This window comes from Cervus canadensis, chromosome 4, assembly GCF_019320065.1.
Source record: "Cervus canadensis isolate Bull #8, Minnesota chromosome 4, ASM1932006v1, whole genome shotgun sequence".
Taxonomy (NCBI): Eukaryota; Metazoa; Chordata; class Mammalia; order Artiodactyla; family Cervidae; genus Cervus; species Cervus canadensis.
In genome coordinates, this window is record NC_057389.1 from 57,753,808 (window position 1) to 57,767,608 (window position 13,801).

At 54.6% G+C, this 13,801-nt stretch overlaps 1 protein-coding gene across 1 annotated transcript in view; it reads right to left on the reverse strand.

Annotated features, from left to right (window-relative positions):
* PSD2 (pleckstrin and Sec7 domain containing 2) overlaps positions 1-13,801 on the reverse strand; it is a 115,654-nt gene that overhangs the window by 46,470 nt on the left and 55,383 nt on the right. Inside the window, exon 3 of the mRNA XM_043465326.1 lies at positions 4,517-4,655. The gene's annotated coding sequence lies outside the window, so the exon portion shown is untranslated. The remainder of the gene's footprint in view (positions 1-4,516; positions 4,656-13,801) is intronic.

Genomic DNA, 13,801 nt, shown 5'->3' on the forward strand with positions numbered 1-13,801 from the left:
CAGCAGGGCCACCTCACGAATCCCTACCCCACCCCACCCCACCCCCCCATGCACTGCATGCTGCAGCCTCGGATCAGCGCACCAGCATCTTGTGTTGGACCACATCAGGGCCTCCTGCCGTCTTTATCACCATGCCGGCCCTGCCATCCACGCCACCCACTGCAGAGCGCCTCTCCAAGCACTCACATCTGCCTCCTCGCTCCACTCTTTAAAACCCTTCAGTAGCTCGTGGTGCCCTGGGGAAAGGGCCAGCTGTCAGCCCACATTCTAGGCCAGCGGTAGTTCAGGCCCCATCCCCTTTCTTCCTGTCATGCCCCCCAGGCTCTCTGCTGTCCCCCCAGCCTGTGCCCCTCGCTGCTTTCTCGGGGCTTCTTCCCCACTCTGACAGTACCTGCCCTGAGTTGCAGCTCATCCCATCACACCCCTGAGGCTGTGAACTCCTTGAAGGCCCTGTCAGTATCTGCCTAAGCACCCTTCTCCAGAGTGTGGTCTGAATGCAGACAACCAGGTGGATGAAGCTTCTGGAGGTAGGGAAGAGGGAGGAACAGGACTGAAACAAAGGGACTCCTTAGCCAAGTGACCTAACTTAGCACCACTATTATAGCGCAGCTAATGACAAGTGCCTCCTGATGGGAGGCAACAAGAAGGACACGACATCACCTATGGGATATTCTTACCCCAAAACGCTTAACCTGAATCTACTCATGAGGAAGCAGTAAGACAGATCCAGAATGTGGGGCATTCTACATGAACACTGACCAGGGCTCTTTAAAACTGACAATGTCATAAGAGACTTAAAAAAAAAGACAATTGTTCTAGGTTAAAAGAGACTAAAGAGACATAACTAAATGCAAGCCATTCTTTATCAAAAAAATTTTTTTAACCTATAAAGGACATTACAGGGACAACTAGAGAGATTTGAATATGGAATTACATGAGATTAGATTGCATCATTAAAATTTCTTGGATATGATTCACAGTAGAGTCATTACATATTGGGCTTCCCTGGTGGCTCAGCAGTAAAGAATCCGCCTGCCAATGCAGGAGACACAGCTTCAGTCTCTGGGTCGGAAGATCCCCTGGAGAAGGAAATGGCAACCCACTCCAGTATTCTTGCCTGGGAAATCCCATGGACAGAGGATCCTGGGGGCTACAGTCAATGGGGCCGCACAAGAGTTGGACAAAACTTAGCAACTAAACAACAACATTACGTACTGTAGAAAAATGTCCTCATTTTAGGAAATTTATACTGAGTACTTCAAGCTGAAGTGCTATGATGTCTGCAACTTACTTTCAGAAGTTTTAGAGAGAGAGAAACAAATGTGGGCAAAATGTCAATAACTGACAAATGGAGGTCTCTAGGCAAAGGGTATGTATATATGGGTGTACATATATATATTCATACAGCGAGTGTCCACTGTATGATTATGTATGACAAGACAAAAAGTTACGGGGGAGGAAGGGAGTGGAGAGGGACACTCTAAAGAGGGAAGCTCAGGGCTGGCTGTGGAAGCACAGGGGTCACAGGAAAGGGCAGTTCTCATGCAGTAGCCCGCACACTGGGCGCGGGCCCGGCCTGGATGCTAGAGTCACCCGGGCCAAGCAGACACAGTCCTGGAGCAACTCACCCCCTAAACGGGGTCAAACTAACATATGGACACACCAGTTTAGAAGGACAGGCCCTGTGGGAAACAACCAGGGCCCAGGGAGACCAGCAGGGCAGCCCTCAGCTGGGGCAAGGCTATCCGGAGCAGGGGCCCTAACCCACCTCTGCCTGAACCATAGCAAGGAGCTGGGTCTGGCCCAGGCCCACCCCCTAAAAAAACCCCCCAAGGGGCAACAGCCTGAGTGTATCCTCCCATGTGAGGAGCCAGGCTAAATATGGAGCCCAGACATAAGATGCCGCTCAAAACAGATTTTCCCGGAAAAGACCATCTGGCACAGAATGTCTACACCATCGTCTGTCGCGAGAGGCAGTGTCGTTCTCCTGCAAGCCAGCGTCGTCCGGGAAGGGAATGCCTCGATCCTGGCTCTCTAGAAGACCCCAGCTGAGCACCTCAGTTTTCTCCAAATTCACCTCCTCGCTCCAGAAGAGGTGTTCAGTCCCACCACCCTCTTAACTTGCATCTCCAAGGAAGAAGAGGAAGACTGGGGACAGAAGTCCCAGCTTCAAACAGTTCTCTGTGCCTGTGCTTAGCCATTTTTGACTCTTTGCAACCCCATGGACTGTAACCTGCCAGGCTACTCTGTCCATGGGATTTTCCAGGTAAGAATACTGGAGTAGGGTACCACTTCCCCATCCAAGGATCGAACCCGTGTCTTGTGTGTCGCCTGCCTTGCAGGCGGAATCCCTACCCACTGAGCCATCAGTTCCGCCCAACTGCAAATCCTGATTCTATCACTTACTAACTAGGTGACTTACAAGCAACTTTTCCTGAGCTGACTCTTTGCAACCCCATGGACTATAGCTCACCAGGTGACTAAAGCTCATCAGGCTCTTCTGTCCATGGAATTCTCTAGGCAAGAATACTGGAGTGGGTAGCTTTTCCCTTCTCCAGGAGATCTTCCCAACCCAGGGATCAACCCAGGTCTCCTGAACTGCGGGCAGATTTTTTACCATCTGAGCCACCTGGGAAGCCCTCCTGAGCCTAAGTATCCACTAAACAGAAACAATGGGTGTACCTCCCTGTATACAAGAGTATTGAGCACCATGGCCATGCACAAGTATGGAAGCTGGGTGACATCATGTCCTCCCACCCCTCTCTCAGTCCTGTCACGAGCAGCAAGTCCTTCTTTCCAGGTAACTGCTCCACCCCCCACTTCAGGAAACACTCAGGGTCAGATCAGCTGGGGAGCACACACCCGTAGCTGTCAGACCAGGATGAGTAGCAAGGAGGGAAGCCCCTCAGGCTGCCATAGCGCACTCCTGGGACTACAAGTCGCAAGCCACCCAACCACTGCGGCTTCAGTCCCTCCCTGCAAAGGCACCAGCAAGGGAGGCCTTCCAAGGGCTTTCCAGTCAACCTCCTCTCTTGAACTGGGCCACCACCCACCCACTCATCCCACTGTGTGGAACCCTCTGGTGCAGCCATGACCTGGGGACTTGCCCTGTTTCCACCAGGACCAAACTCTGCAGTGGCCCCATTCAAAAGGCATTGTCTCTCACCATAGGCTGGGGAAAGGGGGGCTCTTGAGAGGGAAAGTGGGTGTGACATGAGAGATGTGAGGTGAATAAAGAGGGCAGCTGGCCCATTTTGCTGATTCAGAGATCACAGGTAAGAGAATTTGCAGTGTCGTTGGGAGGTGGTATTTCTAACCTCTCAAGGAAGAGGTGGAAAATGACTATATCTGCCCAGGGCAACAGACTAGGCTTGGAGGTAATCCCAATGCCCCTTCCCCACTCTCCTTCGAGTTGTCTGAGTATCCTCCATTAAGCAGCTCTTGTTTCCAAGGTCTGAAAGAAGGAGCTGGAGAACCCAGGAAAGTCCAAATGCCTCTCCCCAAGCCCAGGCTGCCCATTGACCCTGACCAAGCCCTGAGCCTGCTCCTTGCGCCTCATTCACCCACTCGAGTTCAGCCTGGTTTATCCTGAGCTTGCCAGGAATTCTCAGACCCACTTCCATTGTGGCTGATGCCCCCAGTTCTCTCCCAGGGCCCCCCACGATGGTCCTAAGATGAAGGGATGGGCTGAGGCAGCAGCCCCCTGGACCAGTGCAGAGACAATGCCCCCAGTTCTGACTCAGGGAGCCCCCAGGTCCTCCAGGGACAGCAAGAGTTAGAATACGTCCTTCTGGGGGGGGCCCGTCGGGCAGAGGGTCCCCACATCTGGACACCCTGCCCCACCCGCGACTCCGAGGACCCCTCCTTCCCTGCAGCTGCCATAGCCATTATGTGCCTCCTGGCTTTGCCCGCTGCTGCCTGCCACGCCCCCATACAAGCCTCTCTCCAGCGGCAGAGCTGGGAGCCGCTGAGGCCTGGCCGCCAAGCCAGGCTGTCAAAGTTGGGAAACTGGAAACAGAAATAAATCCTCAAAGCTGCTCCGTGGTAAAGGTAGCTGCCAGCAGGCCTGGCACCGAACACCCCAGGTCCCTGGCCACCAAGCTCCCACTGGCACCCCATCAAGGTACACATATACACTCGGATTAGACAAATGGGGAGGGGGCATCAGGGGACAATTGGGCTGCCCGCCCTAATCCTCCCTGCAGGCTGGCCTGGGGCTCTCTAGCGGTGCCCTCTCTTCCTGGCCCAGACTCTGCCATCCCGGGCTTCCTCTTTCGGCCCCATCTCCATGACAACCGTATCCTTCGGATGCTCCAGCCGCCACGGAATTGATCTCGAAATATAGCTTTGTTAGCAGACCCAGGCGGGCACGGAGGGCGGAGGGCGGCGCCACCACCCAGCATGCAGCCCCCCAACCCCAGCAGCCCCTCCCGGCCCCCAGCCCGGCTTCGGGAGGGGCGGGGTCCAGGAACACGCCGGCCCTGGGGACAAGGTGGCCCCGTGCGGCCCCACTCACCGCTCCTGCTCCGGGTCGCTGGGTCCAGCCTCTCACGGCGGGGCCATGAGGAGGCCGCCGTGGACCGGCCGTCCCGCTCCGCCACCGCCTGTCGGGGCTCCCGCGCTCACTGCTATCCCTTCAGGTGTCGGAGCCGCGGCTGTGGAGAAGCAGAGCAGAGAAGGGGGGGGGACGGACGACAGGAGGGAGGGAAGGAAGGAGAGAAGGAGGGAGGGAGGAGCGGGAAGGGCGGGGAAGGGCGGGGGGGACTGCGGGCGGGGGGCGGGAGGAACGGATCCGCGAGGCAACAGCGGCCACCCAGGCCGCCCGCCCGCCTGCCCGGTTCTCTGCACTGAGGGCCGGATCGCGCAACCCGACCCGCCGCTGAGAAGAGGCGGCCAGACCCGCCAGACCCGTCCCGCACCAGCCCGCGCCGGCCCTTTAAGAAAGTGGGGGAGGGGAGCGCTGCGAGGTTCCGCCCCCCCCTCCGAGCCCAGGCAGCTCCGGCGGTCCTCTAACCCCCGGCCAGGCGGCCAGACCCTACCGGCCCGCTCAGCCGGACCTAGGGCCCCAGACCCTGAGCCCTCGGGATCCACCCTCCTCGAGGTGAAGGAGGGAGCGGGTCCTTGCCCTCCGCCGGGTCTGTGGTCTGACTCCTTGCCCTCCACACCCCCCAACACACACACACCCCCCAACACACACACACACACACACACACACACACAGATGCCCGGGGAGACCCAAAGGACAGAGAGGAAGCAGGAGTGCAGGAACCACGGTGGACGATCCCAGAGAGAGGGAGGCTGAGCCCTTCCTACCTACCTCCAGACCCACTGGGACAGGCAGAGGGAGGAGAGACCTGGGGTATGGGGCTAAGAAGGGGGCTCCAGACAGAGCTGGAAGGAATGCAGTGAGGAGGGGTGCAGGAGAGAAGGACAAAGGGGAGAGATCGGGGTGGGGGGAAGCGAGGAGTGCAGAGTCCCAGTGCCAATCAGGAGCCCAGTGCTGCCCCACAGACGCTGCGAGTCACCACCGGGGAGCCCTCCCCCAGCCCAGGACCCTAGCTCTGAGGAGGTGGTTGACAGAATTGTGCTTGGGCTACACACTAAAAAGAACATGCTGGCTGTGAGCCTCCTACAGAGCAAGATTCCACCTCTCAGAGGGGTGATAAAGGGCCCCCCCCACAGGGATCTGGGGAGACCCGGAGCTGTGAGGAGGCAGGGAGGGTGAGCAGACCCCGTACCACGGAGAAGGGAGATCAGATTAGAGTCCAGTCCTACCGCAGGAAGCCACTATCCACCTCTCTCCTTCCACTCCAGCCCCCAAGGACTGTTCATTACACCCACCTCCTTCCCACCTCCACATCTTTGCAAGTATTCCACCTTCTGCTCCATCAAGCCTTGGTCCCGCTGAGCTCAACAAACTCCTACCCAGTGCTCAAATCCCTGCTTCCAGCAACTGGAGGCTCAGGGTCTGAGCTGCGATCAGTCTCCTCCTGCTTCAGCCAGAGCTGAGGTTTCATCTATCCTGGTGACACTTCTGCTATTAACTGTGCATCTCTATTAAATGTGCATCACACATTTAGTGTGCCAGAGTCCGCACTAAATGCTTTCTACGTGTTAGAGTTCACCCTCAAAACAGTCCTACAACCTATTTTACAGATGAGAAAACTAAGATTCCAAAAGCAAAAGCCAGGAGGTCTGCTCCTATAGACACAGCTGAACAGTTGAGAGGGAAGCCTGGCATGCTGCAGTTCATGGAGTCACAAAGCGTCGGACTTGACGTCGCAACTGAACAACAGCAGCACGTTTATAGCGTCATTGGCCACTGTCTGGAGCACTGCACTGTGACGCTAGATGCTTCCTCTGTGACTCCCCATCTAACCCTCCCAGTGGTTTTGCAGTGTAGATATCACTACCTCTATTTCTCATGCAAAGAAACAGATGTTAAAAGAAAGTGAGAAACTTTCAGGAGAGAGTGAAGCACAGGGAAGCCCGGCGTGCTACAGTCCATGGGGTCACAAAGAGTCAGACACAACTGAGCGACTGAACAACTCACGGAATGGATTATTTCATCTCTGTCTACCTAGACAGACTCTGAGCCCCTTGAAGACAGGTCTGCCTTCTTCACAGTGTACCCTCAGCACCTCATACATGGTGTGGCTTATTAACTACATGTGAAAAGAGACAACAGAAGAAGGGTCCTGCTGTCTCTGCACTTGATCTGGGCCAGATTGGTACTAGAACCTAGTCCCTGGGCAGGATCTGCTCCCCAACCTTCCAAACTCTGGGTGCCTGCTGCAGGGGGCATGAGCTGGCCAGACAGGAAACCCAGGTTCTGGTCTGGCCATGGCTGCTTCTTGGCTGCATGGCCACGGGCAGCTGTTATCCCCTCCCTGAGCCTCATTTTCCCATGTCCGGTGGGACTAGCTCAAAGGGTTCAAGGGACAGTCACAAGGCCCCAGGTAGGCTCTGAGTGAGAGAGCGCTTTGGGTGCCATGTGCATGGAGAAATGGTTACTGTTATTATTCCTTGTAGCCACTTTTACCTTGAAAGAGAACAAGGTCAACGTCCCCCCAACCAGCAGCCAAAATGCTCTGTATTCCCTGACATCCCTCTAGGAAGGAAGAATCAGCAACTTCTCCCTCTCCTCCTGAGGGAGAGTCTCAGGAAGGCAGCTCCTAAAGGCTAGACGGGGCAGGAGACACAGTTCCCAGCCCACCCAGCCCACCACAGCCTCTGCCACTGCAAGGCCTCTACCTGACCTCCAGCCTCAGGGCCTCCTGCTCTTCCTCAGCCTGGACAAGGTGTGGCATCCAGGGAGAAGAAGAGGCCAGGACCTGAGACCTGCCAACTGTGGGGGAGGCATTCGGGTCTAGCCCTGGCTCAGAGAACACGTGAAACATCCAGTTCTCCCATCTGCCAGCTGGGAGACTGAGGCCTGGAGGAAAGGCTGGAAAGGAATTCCCCAAGCAATCCCAAGGGCACTCAGTGAGCACCTACTGTATGCCCAGCTGTGCTCCAATCCCACCCCCAAGACAGAGACTTCAGCCCACCAGTCAGCATCCTCTCCTGATACCTCCCACCTCAAATGTGACATTCTAGGACCCTGCTACATCCCAACCACTCCTAATGACCTCACTTTGTATATGTGGGTCCCCTGGCTTGGATGTCTTCCCCTTCATCCACTCTCACTTCATGGAGTCTGCTCATCCCTGCAGCCCCTTCCAGTCACTGTCCCCTTTTCTGCAGCCCACTACAGCAAAGCTCCTTAAAAAAAGCTGTGCATGCTCTCCAATTCCTCTACCATTCCCTCATGAGCACACTCCAAGGCAACGCTCATCCTCTCATCCACACTCACTCCACTGACACCACTCATCAAGGTCACCAGCACAGCTGCTGGGGACAGATGTCCAGGTTGGGCACTGCACAAGGCCCCCGCGGTGCAGAGGGGTGGACAGAGAGCTGAAATCCAGCCTGCTGTCCTCTCACCACGCTGGGTGCCTGCTACAAAGTTACATGTGGCCAAGAGACGCACCTTTTCCTTTCCACTAAGGGGTCTCCCTTTTGCATGCCTGCATAGCCGGGTCTCCCTGGAGGGGCCACCTTCTTCCCAGTATTTGTTCAAAGGGACTCAATAGTGGTCCTACGTGACCAGTACAATGCAAATCCAGAAGTCAATTCTCAAACCTTGTCTTAGGTTATTGGCCGCATTTGACATAGTTGATCACCCCTTCTCCCAAAAATATGTTCTCCTCTTGTCTTTGAGGACCCACACTGCCCGGGTTCCCCTCCTCCTTCCTGGCTGTGCCTTCTTCTTTTCCTTGGGTGATTCCTTCTCCCCCACCACCTCCAAATGCCAATGTGCCCCAGGGCTCAGGCCTCTGTCTTTTCCCCCTTGCACTACCATGCTGAGCCCACCTTGGCTTCAAGGCCCATCTAAACCTTGATGATTCTCACTGCATGATTCTCAAGCTCCAACCTTTTCCCCCTGAAGTCAGACCCACACACCCAACTGCTGGTCTGAAGGGTCCACTCGGATGTCCAAAGAGCAGCTCCAACTTATCCTAACCAAACCTTCCCCATTGCAGCCCATGTCACCCCATCCCTCCCTCAGCTCAGGCAGAAGACCTGGGAGTTATCTTTGCCTCTCCTTCTCTCAGCCCCCGCATCCAATCCCTCAACAAATCCCATGGGATTTATTTTCAAAGCAGTCTCAAAGCAGCCACTTGTTATCAGCTCTAATGCCACTGCCTGGCTCCATCCTCTCTCACCAGGATTATTACTATAACCTCCTACTTGGTCCCTTCCTTCTTCCACACAGCCCCACTATCAACATTCCCAACACTGCAGCTGAAGGGATCCTGGTCAGTGTAAGCTCATGTTATTCCTCTGCTCAAAATCCTCAAATGGCTCCCTTATCACTAAGACTCAAGCCAAGTCTTGCTGCAAGGTCCTACTACAATCTGCCCCCAGTCACCTCTCTAATCTCATACCTGTCCAGCCACACTGGCCTCCTGACTATTCCTCTAACATACCAGGCACACTCTTACCTCAGGGCCTTTGCATGTGCTATTCCTGGTGCCTGAGACATCCTCCCCCAGGTAGCTGCATGACTCACACCTGACCCCCTTCAGCTCTCTGCTCAAATGTCACCTTCTCCAGTCATCCTATCTAAAATCCTACTCCCTCCCTTACCCACATTTCCCCTTTACCTTCTTCCCTTTCCTCCATAACACGCATTTGTATACTACATGTCTCCTTGCTTATTCTGCTTACTGTCTGTCTCCCTCCCACCACTACCATCACTAGACCATAAGCTCCAGGAGGGCAGGAACTTTGTTCTGTCACTTCTGTAACAGTGCCATCCTCATTCCTCATCATGGCACATGCTACACCATGCCATTACTGTCTGGACTGGATGGTCCAAGAGGGCATGGACCCTTCTCCCACCTCTTTGGGTTCCCAGCTCCTCCTGAGCCCAGGGCCAGAACGTGATAGCCACCGAAAAGGTGATAAAGCCCAAGAATGGATTCATGAGAGGTGATGGACAAACACACACATGGTCCATGGGACTCTCACAAGGCCCAAGGTAGGAAAGCTGTGCAGTGAGGAGCAGGCAAGGAGTCAGAATGGCCAGAGGTGGAATCCTGGGAGCCCCAGGTTCTTGTCTGTAGACCCCCAACATTACCTGCGATTCCTGGGTTAACTGGGAGGAAGTGGAATGTGAAAAGACCATCTCTCGTTGGCAGCCCCCCCCCCCCCGCTATGAAGCTAATGATTCATCCATTCATTCAACAAACATTTACTGGGCACCTACTGTGTGCCTGTATGCCAGGCCCTGGGAGGGTGAGGTACAGGGCCTAAATGAAGTTCTTCCCTCCACAGTTCACAGCCTAGCAGATGATTTCCCAGGGGAAATGTCTCTGTAGGTGGAGCTTCCTGGGGAAGGCAGCTTATCTGCTTCTCTCCATTTATCACAAGATGAAAACAAATTTTAGGTATGGATGTTACTAATCTCTTGCCTTCAATCTCACCCAGACTCTGAACTCCACAAAGGGCAGGAACTGTGTATCTTGTTATTACTGGATCCCCAGCATCTAGTAGGGGCCTGGAGTGTAGCCGGAGCTCAGTAAGTATTGAATGATGGGGACAAATGAATGAATAAATGAGTAGAATGAATAAATAAGCAGTAGAATAGGAGCAGGCCCCTGAAGAAGGGGAGGCTTGCAGCCAAGAGGAGAAGGCAGGGTGAGCAAGGTGAGGTGGAGAGAAGGTCCCCTGGAAGACAGCAGGGCCACGTGGAGGGGAGGGAGACTGCTCAGGCTCTGAGAGCTGCCTGCCCCCCCCCCACCGCCCCCAGCACACGTGGTCCTGCCGGCGCTGGCCCCGGGCCGGTGGACAAAGCCCCACAAGGAGTGCCAGGGACTCTCAGCGCCTAGAGACGGCCGGCCCAGGCCCCAGGCACAGGCAAAGCCCGGCCCAGAACTTTGTCTGAGGGCCTTTGTGGGCCTCTGGGAGCCAGTCCAAGGAGAATGCCGGGAACTGGCCAGGGTGGGATGGGGTGCACCCCCTGCTTCCGGAGGTCCAGCTGGCCATCCAGGCCTGGATTAATGGGGGGTTGGGAAAATAATCTCCTGCTCCCCAAATCCTTACCCTCTGGGGAGCTCACAACACCCCATTTCAGGAAGTGGGGGCTGCCAGGATGGAATGGCCAGTAGATCCCATCCAAGTCACTGAGGTCCAGGGGATGGGGCTCAGATGGGGCTCAGAGAGTTAGGGTTGAATCTGACCCTTCCCCTCACCCCACACGTTGCCCCAGGAAGGCAAGCCAGAAAGAAGAGGAAAAGGCTTTCCAAAGGGACATGTCAACTCCTGCCCGGGGAGGCACGGCTAACCGTGATGGTCCAAGGAGGGCGAGCTCCGGGCTAGAACGGGAGCAGAGCTGGGTCCACGAGGGGTCTCGGTCTCCCTCTGCTGGCCCGACTCAGAATTACCAGAGCGTCTCGCGTCATAGGGCCACGCACCGTTCTCGGTCCTCCGCGCCGGACAGCCTGGTTCCCTCTCTCTCTCACTCATCCAGAAAGGAAGCGAATAGAGGTCATATGGGTCATCCCTCTGCCTCGGCACCAGGCTCAGCCGCGCCCCCAAGGTCCAGTCTCAGGACCTCTGTAACCAGCCTCAGTCCTGGGATGCTTGCTCATTCTGAAAGTCCTTTACCTGCACCAACCTAAGTATTTCCTTAACTTGGTTCAGGTTGTCTCCGAAATCCATGCTCTTGCACAGTACGGATGGAAAACTGAGGCTCTACTGATTATCCTATGGTGATCCAGGCCCCTCTTTCTTGGAACTGAGCGGCGTGCTAGGCACTTCTCCCCAGCGCACTCGGGAAGGCAGGAATCTTACTGGTTGAGAAACGAGAGGCCGCCCCGCCCATCCCCTCTCGCAGCCCTTTCGACAACAGTTCAGGAATGGGTTCTTTTGAGGTCGGGGCGCCATCTGCTGGTGCTTAGAAGAATTGCGCCTGCACCACCATGCACAACCACGGGCTGAGACCTCGGGTAACAATTAACAGCAGATGACTTTTATTAAGACTGTTATGTGAGCCAGGTTCATGCTAAGTTCCTCGCATTATCTCATTTCACACATTATCTCATTTCACCCACACAGAAACCCTATGAGGTGGACATGATTCAGCCCATTTTACCCAGAAAGGCACTGAAGCTGGGAAAAATAAATGACCTAGGGCAAAACACACCTCTAGTGAAAAAAAGACCACACTCCACCCTCTGGTATGCACTTTGTCCCTGGTGTACTTTAATTGGGCTCTTCCTCCTGCACTTGAGGTGATGGGAAAGTGGCAGCTCTGAAATGAGCTCTATTAGGGAAGACCTCCCGCTTCCCACTTCCCTCCCCAACCTTGGGTGCAATCCATCTCAGCTTAGCTTGCAGCTCGTGTGGAGGGATTCCTCAGTCCTTCTCACCCCATAAGTGCCCATGTCCTTCTCTCCTGACAGTTTGAGAGCTCCTCTCTGGCTGGATCAAGGCAAATCGTTCCCATTTCCCCCTTTTCAGTACTGATCATTGGGTGCCCTCCATGTGTTAAACCCTTCTCACCTGGGATGGACCCCTGCTGACCCTACCCAGCCCCTTCCCCACCTCCTAGTTCAGGAGCTCAGGCAGGCACAGCGTCAGTGGCTGCAAGTGACAGAAACTGGCCTCAGTGAAATGGGGCTCAAATGAAAAGTCCAGGTGTAGTTCCAGCTGCAGGAAGTAACAAATCCAGGCCCTAACAGTGACCGTTTCCACATCTGCAGCCCAGTGTGGTTCAGGCAGCTCTGAGCACCTGTCTAGCTTTGAGGGAAGAAGCCTGCCCAATGCCAAGAATGTAAGCAAAAGTCTTAGGGTTCAGTCTCATTGCCCAGGCCAACGAAATATTCCCAGCCCTGAGCCAATCACTATAGCCTAAGGAGCCACTGCCCGTCTTGGAGTGAGGAGTGGGATCAGCCCCAGGCAGTCTCTATGGACTGATGGTGGGAGGGGAAAGGTTCCAAAGGGAAACACGGGTTAGGAGTCACAGGACCCCTGCTGCTACACAGCAAACAGCCCTGATGTCCACAACACCTGGCCCTGCCAAAAGCCCACCTTTTCTTGACTCAAACCCATTTTTAGATTGCAGACCCCTTTCTAAATTATCCTACTTTCTTCCTTCCTTCATTCAACAAACTGTGGTTGCTGCTGCTAAGTCACTTCAGTTGGGTCCAACTCTGTGCAACCCCATAGACGTCAGCCCACCAGGCTCTCCGGTCCCTGGGATTCTCCAGGCAAGAGCACTGGAGTGGGTTGCCATTTCCTTCTCCAATGCTCGAAAGTGAAAAGTGAAAGTGAAGTCGCTTGGTCGTGTCCAACTCTTAGCAATCCCATGGACCGCAGCCTACCAAGCTCCTCCATCCGTGGGATTTTCCAGGCAAGAGTACTGGGGTGGGGTGCCATTGCCTTCTCCGACATATTCACTTCTGGCAAATCATATCAGTAAACAAAAGAGGGGAAAATCCTTGCCCCACTAAAAGCATTGCTAGTGGGGGGGGGGGACAATAAACACAACAAGTAAGTGAAATTTATAATAGTATAGACAATGATGAGTCCTACAGGGAGAAATAGGGTGCTGCAGAAGGAATCAGGAGGGTGGACAGGGTGAGGGGTATTGAAACTTTAAATAGAGAACTGCTGTTAGACACCTTGAGAAGGTAAATTCAAGCAAAAACAAGAAAGAGGTAAAAAGAATTTTTCATGTAGCTATCTAGGGGAGGAGAGTCCCAAAGAACAAGAAGAGCCAGTGCAAAGGCCCTGAGGTTAGAGTGCCGGGCATACTCCTGGAACAGCTAGGAGCCAAGGGAACAAGGGGAGAGTGGAGATGAGACAGAGAAGGGGCTGGGAGACACAGGGCCTTGGAGGCCACTGTAAGGACTTTGATACTGAGTGACATAAGAAGCCTCCCAAGATTTAGAACAAAGAACTAACCTGATTTGATGTATATGTTTAAAGGGTCCCTCTGGCCACTATGTTGGAGATAGACAGGAGGGGTCAGGGCTGAGCCTGGAGACCAGTGAGGCCACTGCAGAATTCCACGGTAGAGCTGGTGGGAACCCAGACCAGGGTGGTAGCAGTGGAGCTGGTAAAAAGTGGGCAGACTCTGGATATATTTTGAAGTTAAAGCCAAAGATGAGTTGAGGGATTGGGTGTGGGGCATCAGAGAAAAAAGGAGTCAAGACTGAACAAAATGTGAGCATCAGAACGACAGGAAGGA